At 35.9% G+C, this 15,398-nt stretch overlaps 1 long non-coding RNA gene across 1 annotated transcript in view; it reads left to right on the top strand.

The window, feature by feature from the left end:
- The window catches only part of LOC104911525, a 50,078-nt gene extending 35,267 nt beyond the window's left edge, over positions 1-14,811 (top strand). Inside the window, exons 2-3 of the long non-coding RNA XR_002116416.1 lie at positions 2,874-2,934; positions 14,102-14,811. This is a non-coding gene — a long non-coding RNA (uncharacterized LOC104911525). The remainder of the gene's footprint in view (positions 1-2,873; positions 2,935-14,101) is intronic.
- The last annotated feature ends 587 nt before the right edge of the window (positions 14,812-15,398 follow it).

Below are 15,398 nucleotides of genomic sequence, written 5' to 3'. Positions count from 1 at the left end.
AAATAATGATACTTAGGATTTTAAAATCCAACAAGTAGCACCTCTTTTCTCATACAAAAATGTACTGAGTAGAAGTAGCTCAATTAGTCTTCCAGAAAAGCACCTTGTGGTTTCTTTCTGAGGAGCTGGGTGAATCTGTGCAGATTTCAACCCAGAGCAATAAGCTGTTTCTGTCTCCAGGAGTTGAACCAGCTTGCTACACAAGATATTGTATAGACTTACTGATGTCTAACTCTGCTTCATGCAGCTTTCTTGCATGTAAAACAAATGTGGTTTTCTGATAATACTGCTGATAAGAGGCTAGTTGGTAATCCCATGTGGGTTTTCAGCAACAACTGAATAATGAGACTGGAGGGAAAGTAACGAGCGAAGAGAGAATGTATTTTATCCTAGATATTCTACATGTCCCTTTTCACTACTATGTGGCCCAAGAATCTGAGATGAAGCTAAAAAATTAAGGTGTCTAATTTATACCTGTTTGTACAAATTAATGATTGCTTTAGCCAGCTATTACTGAATGTCCCAAGGTTTTCAAGTAAAACAAAGATGATTAGCTGTCAAAGTTTTTATGATACTTAGCCTAACACTTCCTGTTCCCAATTTCATCTAATTACCATGGTTTGCCCTGAAAATTATCCTATTTTATAAATTCCTTTCCTTCTTTGTTTATCAGTAGACCAAAGAAATATAGCTCTCCCTTTAATTATTCCTCACACAGTCTATAATGAAAATTTCAACAAAGGGTTTTTAAATAAATATCCTTCACTTTTATGTCTCATAATTGTAATATATCCTGACCTTCTGTATTTAAAAGAGAAAATAATTCATGATTCTGTATTTATGTTCTCCTTGGGATGATGTCGTGATTAAACTAACTTCATGATGAGAGTATGAAATAGTACTGCTCCTGCAAGGGCTCACTAGCAGCAGGATTCCAGGATGCTGTATTTTGAAGTTAGAAAATTTTGGCTAAGTAAGATAGCTGCTAAAGTGGAGACATATCCAAAGCTCTCAGGCATAGCCATGAGTGATAGTACATGAACGGTGATCTTGCCAGAAGTGGGCAGAAATCACAATGTGTGACTCTTTTGGAGAAAGTATTTTGGGGAGAACTTTCTTACAATACAAGCTTGTAAATAACAATATTGGACTGTTGCTCCCTTTATGCTCAGGAATGTAGTATTTTAACAGGCTGATACTTCCTAAATGGCTTATTCCTTCCACAATCCCATGTATAAATGTGCCACATCATACAAGGCATTAAGAAAAGGTCACCAGCCTTTGTAAGTTTTGCAGTTTGTCAAGCCTGTTTGTGTAACTAATCTTTTGTGATTACACTGTGGGCTCTTGCAAATAAACTGAATTTTATTGCATTTAAATGTACCTGCTTATTTGAATAACTGTCTAACATTGATTCTATGGCAAATGTGAAAATACGGAAAGTTCTCCATTGTGCAAAATTCCCTCCTCTAAGGGCCTTTGCAAAGAGGTTATTAAACTTGCCTCTCACTGCTCCCAAATGTCACAGGAGTGCATCTTCACATGAAGACATCTGGAGCACAAAGTTCAACTAAATCCCTGGAGACTGTATCACAAATTCAAACTATTTCACCATGACCTTACATCAGTGAGCCCTTGAACTTCACTTGCTAGCAAGTAAGATCCCTCTCTGTTATTCTTCCACAGAGCTCTTAGCTTCCCCCAGTAGGGACTTTTTAAAAATTCTTTTACTTAATGGAAGACTGACTTCTCTTCTTAGCTTCATCAAAGACTTGCGGCATTGTATGTCTTTGTCCTTCCTCTTCCCGCACAGGAAAAATTAGTCAATTCCATTTTTTTCATTAGTTGTGATCATTCTAGTGAATTACATCCTTGCATTTACTCTACCATAATACCAACAGAAAGAACATCAGGTAATAGTAAAATGTCACACCAGCATTAAAACCAATTAATACGGCCTACTTTAAAGCAAACAAGTCAGACTCCATTGCTTTTGTAACATGCATTATTTACTCTTTACTGTCTCTAATTTAAAGCAATATGTTGGTACAAAGTAATGTGCTTGAAACAAGTAATTATACAGATCCGTTTCATTATATAAGATCTTCTAAAGTCCCTTATGCTTCGTTTACTTTGAAGGTACTGTGTATGAAACATGCAATAAAGGCTGATTCCATTGAAGTCAATGAGATTATACCTGGAATGACTTCTGGTTTATTTTACTTGTAGATACTCTTGAACTATTAGTCTTTTATTCTTCTTTATCAGTAAATGAAATGGTCTCTTGAAGGTTCTTAATCAATATATTGTTAAAAGTAAGAAATCAGGCAAAGGTGGCAGGAGACCTGTTTGGATAAGTAGGGAGCTCATGTCTACAGAATGTGTCAAAGGGGTCTGGTCATGGCAGAAATATATGAACGTTGTCAGGCCATGCAGGGATGTGACAAGGAAAGCTAAGGCTCATTTGGAATTAAATCTAAGGGACGTCAAGGACAACAAGAAAGGCTTCTTTAAGTATGTCAATAGCAAAAGAAAGACTAGGGAAAATGTAGGCCACTTCTGAGTAAATTGGGTGCCCTCATCACAGAGAACACTGAGAAGGCACCCTCTCTGATGAACACAAACATTCTCTTTGCTTCAGTCTTTACTGCTAAGACCGCCTCTTAGGAATCTCAGACTCTGGAGATCAGAAAGACAGGAAACTACAGGTGCAGCCTTAACTTCATGGGAAAGCATTCCCAGTTTATTTGAGTTTATAGAGAAGGTTCATGTTGTTAAGAACACTAAATACCAATTATTTCACTAGGGGAAAATATTAAAACAACTTATACTGAATGTTGCTGGCCAACTACTGTTGTATCATATTTCTACAGCTTCCGAAGACCACTTGTCTCATTTACTTTATGGCAGTTTTCATGACAGAGAAACCCAAAGGTAAGTAGAGAACTGTTCTTTATGATTTCACGTCTTTTGGGGTAGATAGCATTGGAGTGAGAGTGAAATTTTTAGCTTGCCCAAACACTCCTAGTAGTATCAGATTGTTATGAATTGGTGCTACCGACTCAGATTTCCCTAGATTATTATCAAATTAATTCCTGATTGTGTCCAACTGGTGTGGTTGAAGGTATATTGATGCCCCTCTACTACTAGTAGGGCCTGTCCTTGCAACTAATCTTCTGTACTTCAGAGAATCAGAAAGCTATAGAATTTTCTGCTTTAAATCCATCCATGAAAGCCTTTGACTTTCCTTGGGAATGCATATATTCATATATATTCTTGGTAAGCGGACATGGTAGTTAATTGAAAATTAGTATGAGATAAGGATAATGTAGGACACATGTCTATCCCAGCCAAAAGATTTTTTATAACTATTGTATTTAACCATTCTAGAAGTCACATTACCGCAGTTAAGAAAATCAAAATTAAAAATAATCCTGAACTCTTGCATTATGCAGTGTTACAAAAGTGCTGATTTTGCTTACTTGCTTTCCCTGATGAATCATTATTTGTCATGATTCATAAGTTTTGTGTCTATATTAAACCATTGCTAAGAATCTGCATTACTGATTTTGGCTTAATTGAGACTGTAGCTACTGTATTAAAGACACATTCGGCTTTGTCTTTTGCATCTTTTAATCCTCAAATCCAAACGTTATCACCTAATTTGAACTTCATGGAAAACACTAGATCAGAATCAGTTTCTCTAAAAATATAACTTCAGATTTTTTGAAATTATTCTGCACGCTATTTCAAAGGTACAATGAACTCCTAATTACTTGGGTAAGGAATTCATAGTTCTCTTTGATTTTCTAGGTAATATAAATTAGTAATATATCTTACATTTCATAAAATAAACTTAAACTGTGCAAGGCTTATACCAGGAATTATAAAACCCTGTACGGACCATGCACCATCACCACTTGTGACAGTTGTTTCTGACAGTGTTATCTAAAGATCTTCAGTGACTGGTAGGTGATTGGTTTCTGTCTCGGTTAATTATTTGTTATTGGAGATTTTCAAGTCAGGAAAACAAGGTGTGTCTGTCAACACACTGTTCATATTTCTGAAAAATAAAGAATTTTCTAACAGCTTGTTTTTTTGTTTTAGCAGGTTTTGATTTTCCTTTCTCTTTCCTAATGAAGGGCAGAGTTTGAAAAAGTATATGACTTAAGCTCATATGGGCTTGTGAAAGAAAGAAATATTTTTGTAGTTCTTCTCCATTTAACACCAAGGCTTTATGCTATCCCAGCTAAGGAGAAATACTGTTCTGGAAGCAGGCTGTAGTTTTCTTTTTTATTCAGCTCTGTGTTCCCGAAGATGTAGGCCATTTATTTCCCCCTTTTGGAATTCTTTTAGAAGAACAGAATACAAAAATGCTTACTTCCTTAATTTTTATCCTTTCAAAATGAAAATGAACCTATGTCCCCAGTGTGTAGAGGACAAATGCAGCAGTGTGCAGGGAGTGAACTTCCTTTTAACCACACCATGAACTGTTTTGCAAATGGTGGCTCTAAACTTTGCCAAAAGCAAGTTGATGTGAGCTCTAGTGGATGGACAGAGGGAAAATATGAGGAGGAGGGAATATCTGAAGAAACAGACTGGAAGGAGAGAGGATTGTAAATGAAACAATGTTAGAGATTTTAGAAAAATTTCTTGTCCTATTGCTGAATTTCTTGTCCTGTTGCAGAATTCCCACAGTCTCAGGAACATCATCTTTTCACTCAACATTTGATGTGTTCATGCCTGTATCCTGATGTTTCTTGTGATATGCTATACTAACACAGGTAGTCCCACTGATCTGAGCACTGGTTATAGCTGCAGAAGATATTCTTAACTATTTATTTCACGTATGTTTTCTTATTGCTTCATTGTTTTGTGATAGCTATAATATCAAAACAAATGTGATAAAACTGAGCACTAGGTTCTTTTTAACACCTGGCTCAGGGATTACAACTGTTAACTATCTTGTTAAAAATGGCATTTGATGGACTCAAGATATTTCTTTGTCAGAACTTCTTTTGAATCAGCTACTGAGGATGTTGCAGAACAACCCCTTCAAAAACAGCTAGTACATACTCAATTAGCATGAGTATTCTGTTAGTTACATATGTTCAGTATAACAATTTAATGTTAATACTGCTACAATTAATACAAGAAGAGTTAACAATTCATTCATCCATTGTTTGCTCAATAACTTAAGAACTCTAATACTCCATTTAAATTTTATTCTACTGTCTGCATTTGTGCTAAGAAACAGCAGAATAGGAGAAAGTAAAATTAATATAGAAGTGTCAATTTTTAGAGCTGTTAAATAATTCAGCAAAAATGTGTGTCATTTAAAACCAGGCCAAATCTTGCCATAACTCCAAATCTTTGGGAGGAAAGATGTTCTTTGGTCAGTGTAACGTGATAGTAGTTTTCATACTGATAAAGAGCAATTGGTAAAATCCATTATGAGGAAAAAAAAATCATGGTGTAATACTTCTGATTATCAGAATATATGAGTCGAGAGGTAATAATCATGGCTAAGAAATAGCTCAAATTCTTAGAGGTGATGTTTCTGAACAGTAAAAAATAGATGATCATTTTGAATAAGCAGAAGCAGCTGTTAAAAGAATTCTTGCTATCTTCTGGTCAATGGAGCATGCCAGTCTTGAATTAGATAGGTACTGATGGTTGATTAAGAGAGCTTTTTAAGGTAGAGCTCATCTGTGGCTATTTTGAGAGGCATAGTATTCCCAGAAATATAATGCATACATGGGAAGTGTGACACCAGTTCAGTTTTGTTTAACTAAGTAACTGCTGGTAAAAATAAGAAATATATATCTATATATTTTTAAGAAAATGCCATAAGCCTTTAGCGTCAAGAGCATCAAAAGGACTTCTTTGAACAGTAGCCTCAGCAAGAAGTCTCTTCTTTCTGTATTTTAGAATTGTATTTCAAAACTGTTACAAATCTTGGATCAATAAGCTTGTCACCAGATGTAGTTCTTTCTCAGAGAGAAAAAGTAATGTCAGGAATATTTAACATTGCTTAATTTCAAGATGAAATAAATGCTTTTAATTATGCAAGAGAATAAAATGGCTTGTTAGAATCTAGAACTATGAAATTAAGTACAAATCTTTGTTTCCTATAACTTTCTTGGTCTCTGTGAACTCCTATGTTGTTAGAACAGTTTGTACATACATGGTAGAAATTTTCTGGAATCAAGAAAATACTATTCTATTGTTGTTTGAGGTGGGAAAAGGAATCCTTGTCACAAATGAATTGGTCACATGGCCTTGTGTAAGTGCAGGATGCTTCCTGCTGCTGTATATGCTTGCTGTCAATATTCATCCACATTGCAATTTCCATTTCAATTCCAGACCTCAAAATTGCTATGCTCTTGTATAATACACTCCTAACACTAAATCATACTACCTACTGATGTTTAGTGACCTGAATGAAATTGTTTCGATGTAATTGACTGGCATGCTTTGTGTATAGGAATAACTCTGCTCAGCAAAGCTAAATTATGTTTTTAAGTCATAGGGAAAAAAAAAAAAAAGGTTTATCTATTTTAGGTCTTGAAAAAATATGGACCCATCATTTTCATCCTCAAAGTATATACTGGGGGTTGGGAGATAGGGAGGAAGATTATAACCTTAAAATCTGTTGCTCCAGAATCCTCTCAACTCATTCTCCTTACTTTTATATTATAAACCATGTCTTATCCTCCTGCAATATTCTTCTCTGATCAATGCTGTGTTGCTCCCAATTGAGAATACAGCATCAGCTCCCTGATGGAAGTAGGTTAGACACGAATGCTAAAAGGAAATGCAGAATACATCAGTAGAAACATGCAAGGTGGATGTGAGTGTATTAAGAGCATGTATTACATAGCAGACTTATTGCTTAGAGATACAAAGTATGGTATTTAAATCTTGTTTGGAAATCCTTGTTAGATTAGATTAAATGCTCTTTGCGTGATGTGTCTTTTTATTCTACGTCTGTCTTCTCAGTGTCAGTGAATCCCATTGCAGACGTTACAAAATGTTTTATCTCCATCTGAAGAAAAATAATTAGTTGTTAACACTCTCAGTCTTGGGAGGATGTACGTGTTGATCTGACTGGGAGAAAGACATCAGAGTAAAGAAAGCAGGTGAAGTTGTGTCACATTTTTAGAGAACTTATGCAGGAACTAGCATATTGGCAACTAATTTGGGAACTAGCTAACAGATTTGTTAATGGTTCTCTCTGGCAGAGCGCTGCTATTGCTCACTTTTTCTTATGCATCATCAGAGCTGGTTTTCTGATTGCTGTTGTCCCATCACCAGTTAGGAAGAATTAGGATAGAGGAAAGTGGCTGCATTTTAGTCCCAGACTCAATTCCTGCTTTCATTGAGAGAACTTTTTCTGGAAGATAGCTTCTAACTCTGATTACTGAAGAGATACCCCTCTGTTGTATGACTGTCCTTTTTCCTGTATGGCTTACTGGACATATCAGTCTGCTTTGTGCTATTCAGAGACACAGAAATTTATGATTGATAACTACATGTGTCTGAATAAAGGGATAAGTCGCTAATCTTTCTTTCTCACTATAATACATTCACATTCTGTCTTAGTCAGCACTGAAAGGCCTTGTAGCTCCCTCACAGAGTTTTTTAGGCTGACTTATTTGTCCTCTGGAAAGGATTTCACGTCTGCCTAAAATGTGTGCTTTGATAATTGAGCCAGCTCCTGCAGAAAAAAGCTTTTGCTGAGGAATACAGTAAGCACATCACTTAAGTCTTTTTAGCTGTGAGTAAGTCCCTGCTTGCTGTGCCACCTCAGATGTTCATCACCACTGACGGGAAGCCATGAACCTCGGGGAACTGGCTGCCCTGTCTGGGTTTATTGCCATGTGGCTAAATGTTAGTCCTCCTAACCCAGTCCCTTGTTGTTTCTACCATATCACTTCATTTCAGCAGGAAAACTTAAAACAATGTATACTGCTTGATTTACTTTATGGACAAAATTATTTCTTGATATCTCTGGGTTGATTTCATTTTGCTTTAATGTTTTGATCTATGGTTTCTGGAGGGATTTGGACAGAGGTAGGCTTCTGTGTCCCATAACTGTAGCTTCAGATTCTCCTGGTCAACCTGAGCAATACCTTAAAGGTATTAATATTTATTTTTGTGTGTTTCTTTTTGTTCCTCTAGTTGGAGCTCAGGAAAATCATAAAAAAAACCCCAAAAACCTGCTGTGAAAATGAGCACCAGACACCTGACAAAACTGCTTAGGAGAGGGGATAAAGGGACTTTGTTTAATTTACCTCTTTGTCATAACAATTTTTTTTCCACAAGATCACTCGAAACAATTATTCATTTCTCATTAATATTTGTTCCCACCATGTATTTCTAGATTCTCCATTCTTCTGTTACACTCTGTATGTGCGAGTGCCATTCCAAAACAAATTTTGCATATGATATAACTTTAATAATAACTATGACTCTAAGGTAATTGCTTATAGCCATAATTTCTCCTGGGAGTCCTTAGAGCAGCATGATCACTTCAAGATCCCAAATATGTATTATTTTAAAGAAATATAAAGCTTTTAAGTATTTATGAAGCTGGGGTTTCTCCTAGAAAAGGTGTGATAAGCATCTGACTGAAGTGATTACCTATGAATATCCTGCGTGTATACGTTAAAATGAGCACAAGCATCTTGCAGAAGGCTAACCCTTTCTTTCAACCATGCAAGGCAGAGACCTGAATCTTAGGGCTGTATGTTGCCTTTCCTTTGAGCCTTGGATGGATAATGCCCTGGTTGGATAGGGCCCTGGGGAGCCTGATCTTGTGGGTGGCAGCCTTGCCCACTGTAGGGGGGCTGGAACTGGTTGAGTTGTAGGGTGCCTTTCAACCAAAGCCATTCTATGAGAAGTACTGCCTGCTGAAGAGAAAATGGTGTTTGCTATGGTTTCTTGATGCGCAGAGGTATTGACTAAAATGTTGTCATGCAGTATTTTAATGCAAACTCAATAACTCAAAGCCTCCAGAAAGATACCCTGTGTTAGATATTATTAAAACCCACAATTTAATTTCAAATCCATTCAACAAGTATCCTTTTTAATCCCCTGTACCATCCTTCCAAAGAGTACTTACAAGTTTTTGCCATTCCTTGACTGTTATGATATCTGTACCACTTAGGTTCTTGAAAAGTAACCTTAACTGTTTTTGCAGGTGGTTTGTACCTTTTTTAATTGCTCCCTTAAATTTTGGTGATATGGAATTGGTGAGATGGAATGATATCAACTTTTTGATGACTGGAATATGAATTACATTCCTTAAAATGTGAGAGAATGATCTGTTTTGTTTCTACTATGGGTTTGTTTCTATGATTTTAAGCACACAAGTGTGCAAAAAATCCAAAACTTGGGGAGGAAAGATGATTCTGGTGAGAATTGTCATGCTGAGATATGTTAGCTAAAATAGGCCTGAGTCTCTCGGAACTTTTTTTTCTCTTTTTTTAACCCCACCTCCCTTCGGAACAGAAAGTGTGCCTGAGGATTCCACTAACTAAAGCCTTGCAAACAATGACATTTGCAAGGAGATTGGGTCAGTAAGCTTCTCTGTAAATACCTCATTATACTGTCTTTACTGCTAAAGTTAAAGGGCTGTGCATCTGTAATTGTCTAATTGCTTTAATCTCCTCTCCTAAATGTAACTATGTAGAAAGTCTGAATTTTTCTCCAGTAATGTACTTGGACTGTCTCTTCAGTGATATTTTTCAGGTGATATTTTCTGGGCTTCTTGGTGGAAGTGTAGATGGCTTACACTTCTGAGTTCTGACCTGGAATCATCTTTTTTATTTATTCATATGTTCACAGCATTTATTTTGCTGTGTCAGTAATTGCCACTTTTCTCTTTCACTCTAAAGTGACTATACATACAAAAGAAAAAAACAGTGCATTTTTCTTATCCAGTCTAGCCTTTCCATCTCTAACACAAGCTGTTTTGCATTGTGATTTTCTAGTTTTATTAACGTTTGTTTCTTAACCCTATACTTTCAGCTTTTCTTGCTTCATTTGACTGCTTTACTGTTGCTTTACTGGGCAAAGATAAAAATGTCTCTCTTGTATCCTTTAGTGGAAGACACTTACTTCCACAGTTGCCTAACCAAGTAAAATCCAAATACATACATCAATAAAGAATTCCTATGTCCCAGGGAAAAGTAGGACATGTTCCTTCTTTACCACAGATAGGTTTCTAGAAAAATTTAATTGACAATATATTATTACTCAGGTGAAGCGTTCAGTCCTATGGATGTGCAGTTTCAGTGCCCTCTTATATAAAGATATTGACAGTTTTCACCAGAATAATTACATTTTCATCTTTGTTTGTTTGTTTGTTCATTTGTGTTTTTTTTTTGTTTGTTTGTTTGTTTTTAGGTTCCTTCTCCCTTTTCTGCCTTTCCTTCAAAGGAAAATGAATATTCTACTATGATAGGTCTCCTGCTTTTTGTACTGCATCCTTCACATACAGTTGATGAACTGATGGTTCATCCTGAAGCGTGGTCAATTAGCTCATGAAAATGTTCAGCTTGCCACACTTGGACACCTACCAATAAATAGTTCAAAGCTGTTTTTTCTGGTTCCTGTGCATGAAATCAAATCATAAGCATAACAGTTTTTGTGTACATTGTTCACTGCTTCCAACTGGTGGATTGGCTTTATTCTCCAACTGCCTTTTGACAGACATCCATTTAAGCTAGGGAGGCTGTTGATAATAGATTTCACAGAGACACACCAGCTGTACAGCTTTTTTTTATCAGAAACCTATTTTCTGCTTTTGCACTGTTGAGCTCTCTGGTAGAAATGCTGAGCCATGAAGACCCACTTTTGCATTCAGTTTCTAATTGTGTACCTGTAAAAATGCAAATGTTTATTTTCACCCACAAGTCATTCTGTTAATCTTGATTAATAAATTTCCATGTGCAAGTACATTGATGTTTACAAGAATTGCACTGTAGACTGTTTTTGACCTACTTTAATTTACCTCTATCTTGGCTGCTATTGAGGCATATATAGAATGATTTTTGTCTTAAGGAAAAATGTTTTGGAACGGCACTTACGTGTATAGGGTGTAACAGCAGTGGGAAACCTAAAAATACATCCTTGGGATAAACATTAAAGAGAAATGAATAATTGTTTGGACTGATCTCGAGGAAAAAAATTTTATGACAAAGAACTAAATTAAACAATGTTTCTTTATCCTCTCTTGTAAGTACTTTTTTTGTATGATGTCGAGTTCCTTTTTATATTTAAGATGATCTTCTTTCAGACAGAAATGACAGAGGACAGAGGAAAGACTGATTAAAGGCAAAATGATTTCCAAAATGTCAGACAATGAGAATCACCTAAAGACAACGATGAATTAAAACAGTTTTCCATATTCTTATATTCTGCACCAAAATCTTTACCTACATTCAGTGGGAAAAAAAGAAATAAAATGCTGTGTGGAAAGACAAATGTAAAAATATGATTTTCAGGAAGTAACAACCTTCTGAATTACTGCTTAACTTCTTTTCTTCCCCAAAAGCTGGAATTAAAAAGTAGGTCAACAAGCCCATTTAAATAGCTTATTCCACAGTGTGGTTTAAATTAGTGCTAGTGACAAGTATATGAAGTGCTGTGTATTTTTTTTCTTTTATAGCATACTGGTTAAATATAGAATTGTTCAAAGTGGCTGTTTTATACAAGCCTCCAGACAAATCCTCAGACCTTTCAGTCAGTGGACTTTGTTGTTGCTTTTTATACGTGTAGCATGTTGGCATTGTATTTGTAAACCAGGTGTTTGATCTGTACATGCAATTAGAGTAATGTGCACTAATTGCATAGTGGTGGAGCCTCTTTAGTTAAGAAACCATGGTTGCAGCTCAAAGGGTAACATGTTTATGTGTTCTGGGCATGTGACTTTGACTCCTAGCTTTGTCTAGGAATCCATCCAGAATGGTGATTTTAATCTAGAGACAGGTTGAAACCTTTAAGTATCATTGAACAGAACTGCCCTTGTAATATTATTTAGTAATGATAGGTCAGGCAGTTTTGATCAGGCAAATGGCCTGAGATGAAAGAGCAATTGTAGGCAAGAAAATGGTTTTTGCAGAAGCTCTGTTCCTGCTTCAAAAGCCGTTCTTTGGCTTACAATCTCCCTCCCTGCCTCATGAGAATTGCCAGAAACAATTCTGGCCCTTAAATTCAGAGGCACCTAAAGCCAAGGTGAGGAGAGAGGCTTCCAGCCCAGCTAGAAATCTTTCTTTTCCTCCTGCTTTTGTTGCTGTGCAGCAGAGGTTTCTCATCTGTGCTCTGACTGCAAATATACCAGCAGAGCTGAGTGAATAATGAGGAAATCTACTCACTAATGTTTTGACAATTGCTAAATAGAGTTTTGCTTAGATCATGTTTCCACCTATTTTATCTACTGCAGGGCTTTTTGTGAAAATCTGTAGGAGTTAAGTGTTTGCTCAAAAGAATACTTGCAGGGAACTATTTCTGTACTGTATTCATGATTAATTTATTCAAAAAACAGTTTTTCTCACTGTAGAAGTAGCTGATTAATGATTACATCATAAATGAGGAAACAGAGAATAAATCCGTGTGTTAGATTGGAGCTCATTCCTTCTTGGAGCTCTACATAATTCAGCTGCAGCAGCACGCCTTTGATAGCTTTTTTTGTACCCTGTTCTCCCAGCAATGATATCCTTGTCACAGTATCCCTTCTGCCCTGCTCTTGTTGTATGCCATTCTATTTTATGCAGGTTCTCATTCTGCTTTCGTTGTGAAGTATGTGAGTACCTGGCAAGTGTACATTATGTGAGGTGATTAACATCTGTCATACTTGACTTGTTCCTTCCTGGTATGAAGAATTAGATACTTAATAGGAGTGCTTTGTTTTGATGTGACTGTTTTGTTTATGGGAAACAAGATAGAAGAAGGGTGATTTGCATTTGGACTGAGAGTTGTTGCCATTTAGAATTGTCATTCATTCCTTTGGGAATTTGTTTCAGAGCCTTGCTGGCAAAGCCCCATGTTTCAAGCGTGTTAGCTTTCTGTTACATTTTTGTACCTGCATACTCTAACATAACTTCTTTGTCACATTTCCAGCCTCACTTTGCCCCTTCTTCTCTCAGAATTCCCTTCTAATTGGAATGAATGTTTGAAAATCCCGAGAAACTGAGGCACAAAAAGAGCTGCTAATGGGGAAGTGACAAAGCACTTTCCCCCTAGTTACTCTTTCTTTTTTTTTCCTAATGTTGTTGGAGAGGCTTCTCATTTGTTCTCTGAAAGCTAAGACACTGACAAAGCTAAATGAACAATCAGGGAAATAACTCCTTATTTTCTAAGCCATCTATCGACTGTGGTAAATTCTGTACTAAGTGCTGTCCAGTCAGGGGTGCAGTGCTCAAAGAAACTGCAATAAAACTTGTTTGGAAATTATTTGCTCTTGAGTAATCTCTAAGCTCTAGCAAATAGTCCATCTGTATATCTGGAAAAGCACTTAAGCCCATGCTTATGTTCCTATGTCTGTTGTAGATTGAAGCATGCATTTAAAGTAAGCAAACAATTTAGCATAATCAGGAACAATTTTCTGTCTTGGACCCGTGATGTCCCTCAATAGAAACCTTCACATAATAGTTTGTTTTCTCCTTTTTATATGAATATCAATATAAGTTAGGTACAATGTGCCACAACCAGTTACTGAAATAAAAAGTAATTTGAAAATACATCTTGTGGAATGAATTGGTCTGGCAATGTTTCACAAATTTCTGCAAGAAACATAAGGTATTACCTCTCTGAAGACTATTCGTAAGAAACGATGCTATCTTAAAAGGTTATTTAAATTCAAGGAGCCCTTTAAGAAGTAATTAAGTTTTAAGACTATTTCAAGAGCTTGAGATCTTTAAAAGCTGCAGGAATAAGCCTTTATTTTAAACAGTATCAATTCTTATTATTCTTATTTGATGAATCTGAAGGATATTTCAGAGATATCTTCTGTTTGGTGTTGAAAGAGGGAGTCTAAAGATGCTATTAGAATTTACTGCCACTGGAATATTGACAAATTACTCTGTTTCAACAGTAAAACACTACTTATTCATGGACTGAAGATGAATTTCCTGTTTGCTTGTGCAAGAAAGCAGAAAGCTGACAAGTGAGAAAATCTAAAAAGAACAAATTCTGCATTACAGTGTAAAAACTGACGACAAACCCCTACCGTTCTGGTACTGTAGTGGCCTCAACGTGACTGCATGAAAACCTGATGGTACACGAGGAAACTGGACTAAAATTAAAATAGCGTTTTAACTTTAAATTGAAAAAAAAAAAAAGAATTGTAAATTGTAATAGTAGCAAAATGTTCTGTGTAAGATACACTTGTTTAAAGCATTGTTTTGTACGGAGGCTGTAAATCAAACTGATTTTGACTGAATCTTAATAGGCATACTAGTGAATAAATTTGATACACTCTTATGTATTGTATACCACAGAACTCAGATATAACCACAAGTATCTATTTTTTTATTTATATTTATTAATTATTATTGTATATATTGATTAAAATGCATTACATTTTTCATAGTGAAGAGGTAGAATTTTTTCACGCATCAGTGAGACTTCCTAACATCTCTTTAAAGTTTTATTCACCTTTAGATTTACCCTAAAGCATGTTTCAATTTCATGTTGTTTGTGTAAGTATCTTGACATTGAGGTTAACTGCAGAGATCCCACCTGAGACTAAAGGTTTTCCCCAGGAAAAAAGGTGTAAATGAAATAGTCATTCTCTAGTTTTGTTATGCTTTTTTATTTTTTCTTCCTTACCAGTAGCACAACAATCATGTGAATTACTGATAAGCTCATCATTTTGCTTCATTTTAATTGTGTTTTTTTTTTTTTGTGAGTTGTACAACCGAGTTCATGATAGTCCCATCCATCATTTTTCTTTGAGAGAGAATAATTAAGATTTTTCCTGCTGTGTCTTCTTTCTCTAGGCTCACTCTGGTAATTTTCAGGATGAAAATTCTTGATGCTTAACCGGATGAAGCACCACCTTCTTTATCTGCAGTGATGTTACCATGTTTATTACCATGAAATATTTAAATTTCTAAAATGATACCTTGTTTACTCGCACAGCTTGGTTTTTCCTCTCTCATTTGGATAAAAGTTGGCTCTTGTGATAAAACGAAATATATCTGCTCATGCTTTAATAAGCAATTCAACTTTCTGTTATACCATCATTAGTCTTCTTACAGCTGTGAGGCCAGCTGGGCTACCCCAACAACCATTTCTTGCTACTCCCAGTATGATGAGACAACTCTAGGTAAAACAAACATTTCTATTTTATTTTATTAGCTCCTGACATGGTGCCTATCTTAATCCAA

The sequence above is a fragment of the Meleagris gallopavo genome, chromosome 6, assembly GCF_000146605.3.
Source record: "Meleagris gallopavo isolate NT-WF06-2002-E0010 breed Aviagen turkey brand Nicholas breeding stock chromosome 6, Turkey_5.1, whole genome shotgun sequence".
Classification (NCBI taxonomy): Eukaryota; Metazoa; Chordata; class Aves; order Galliformes; family Phasianidae; genus Meleagris; species Meleagris gallopavo.
The sequence above is the reverse complement of the archived record's forward strand: the minus strand, read 5'-3'. Positions and strand labels throughout refer to the sequence as shown.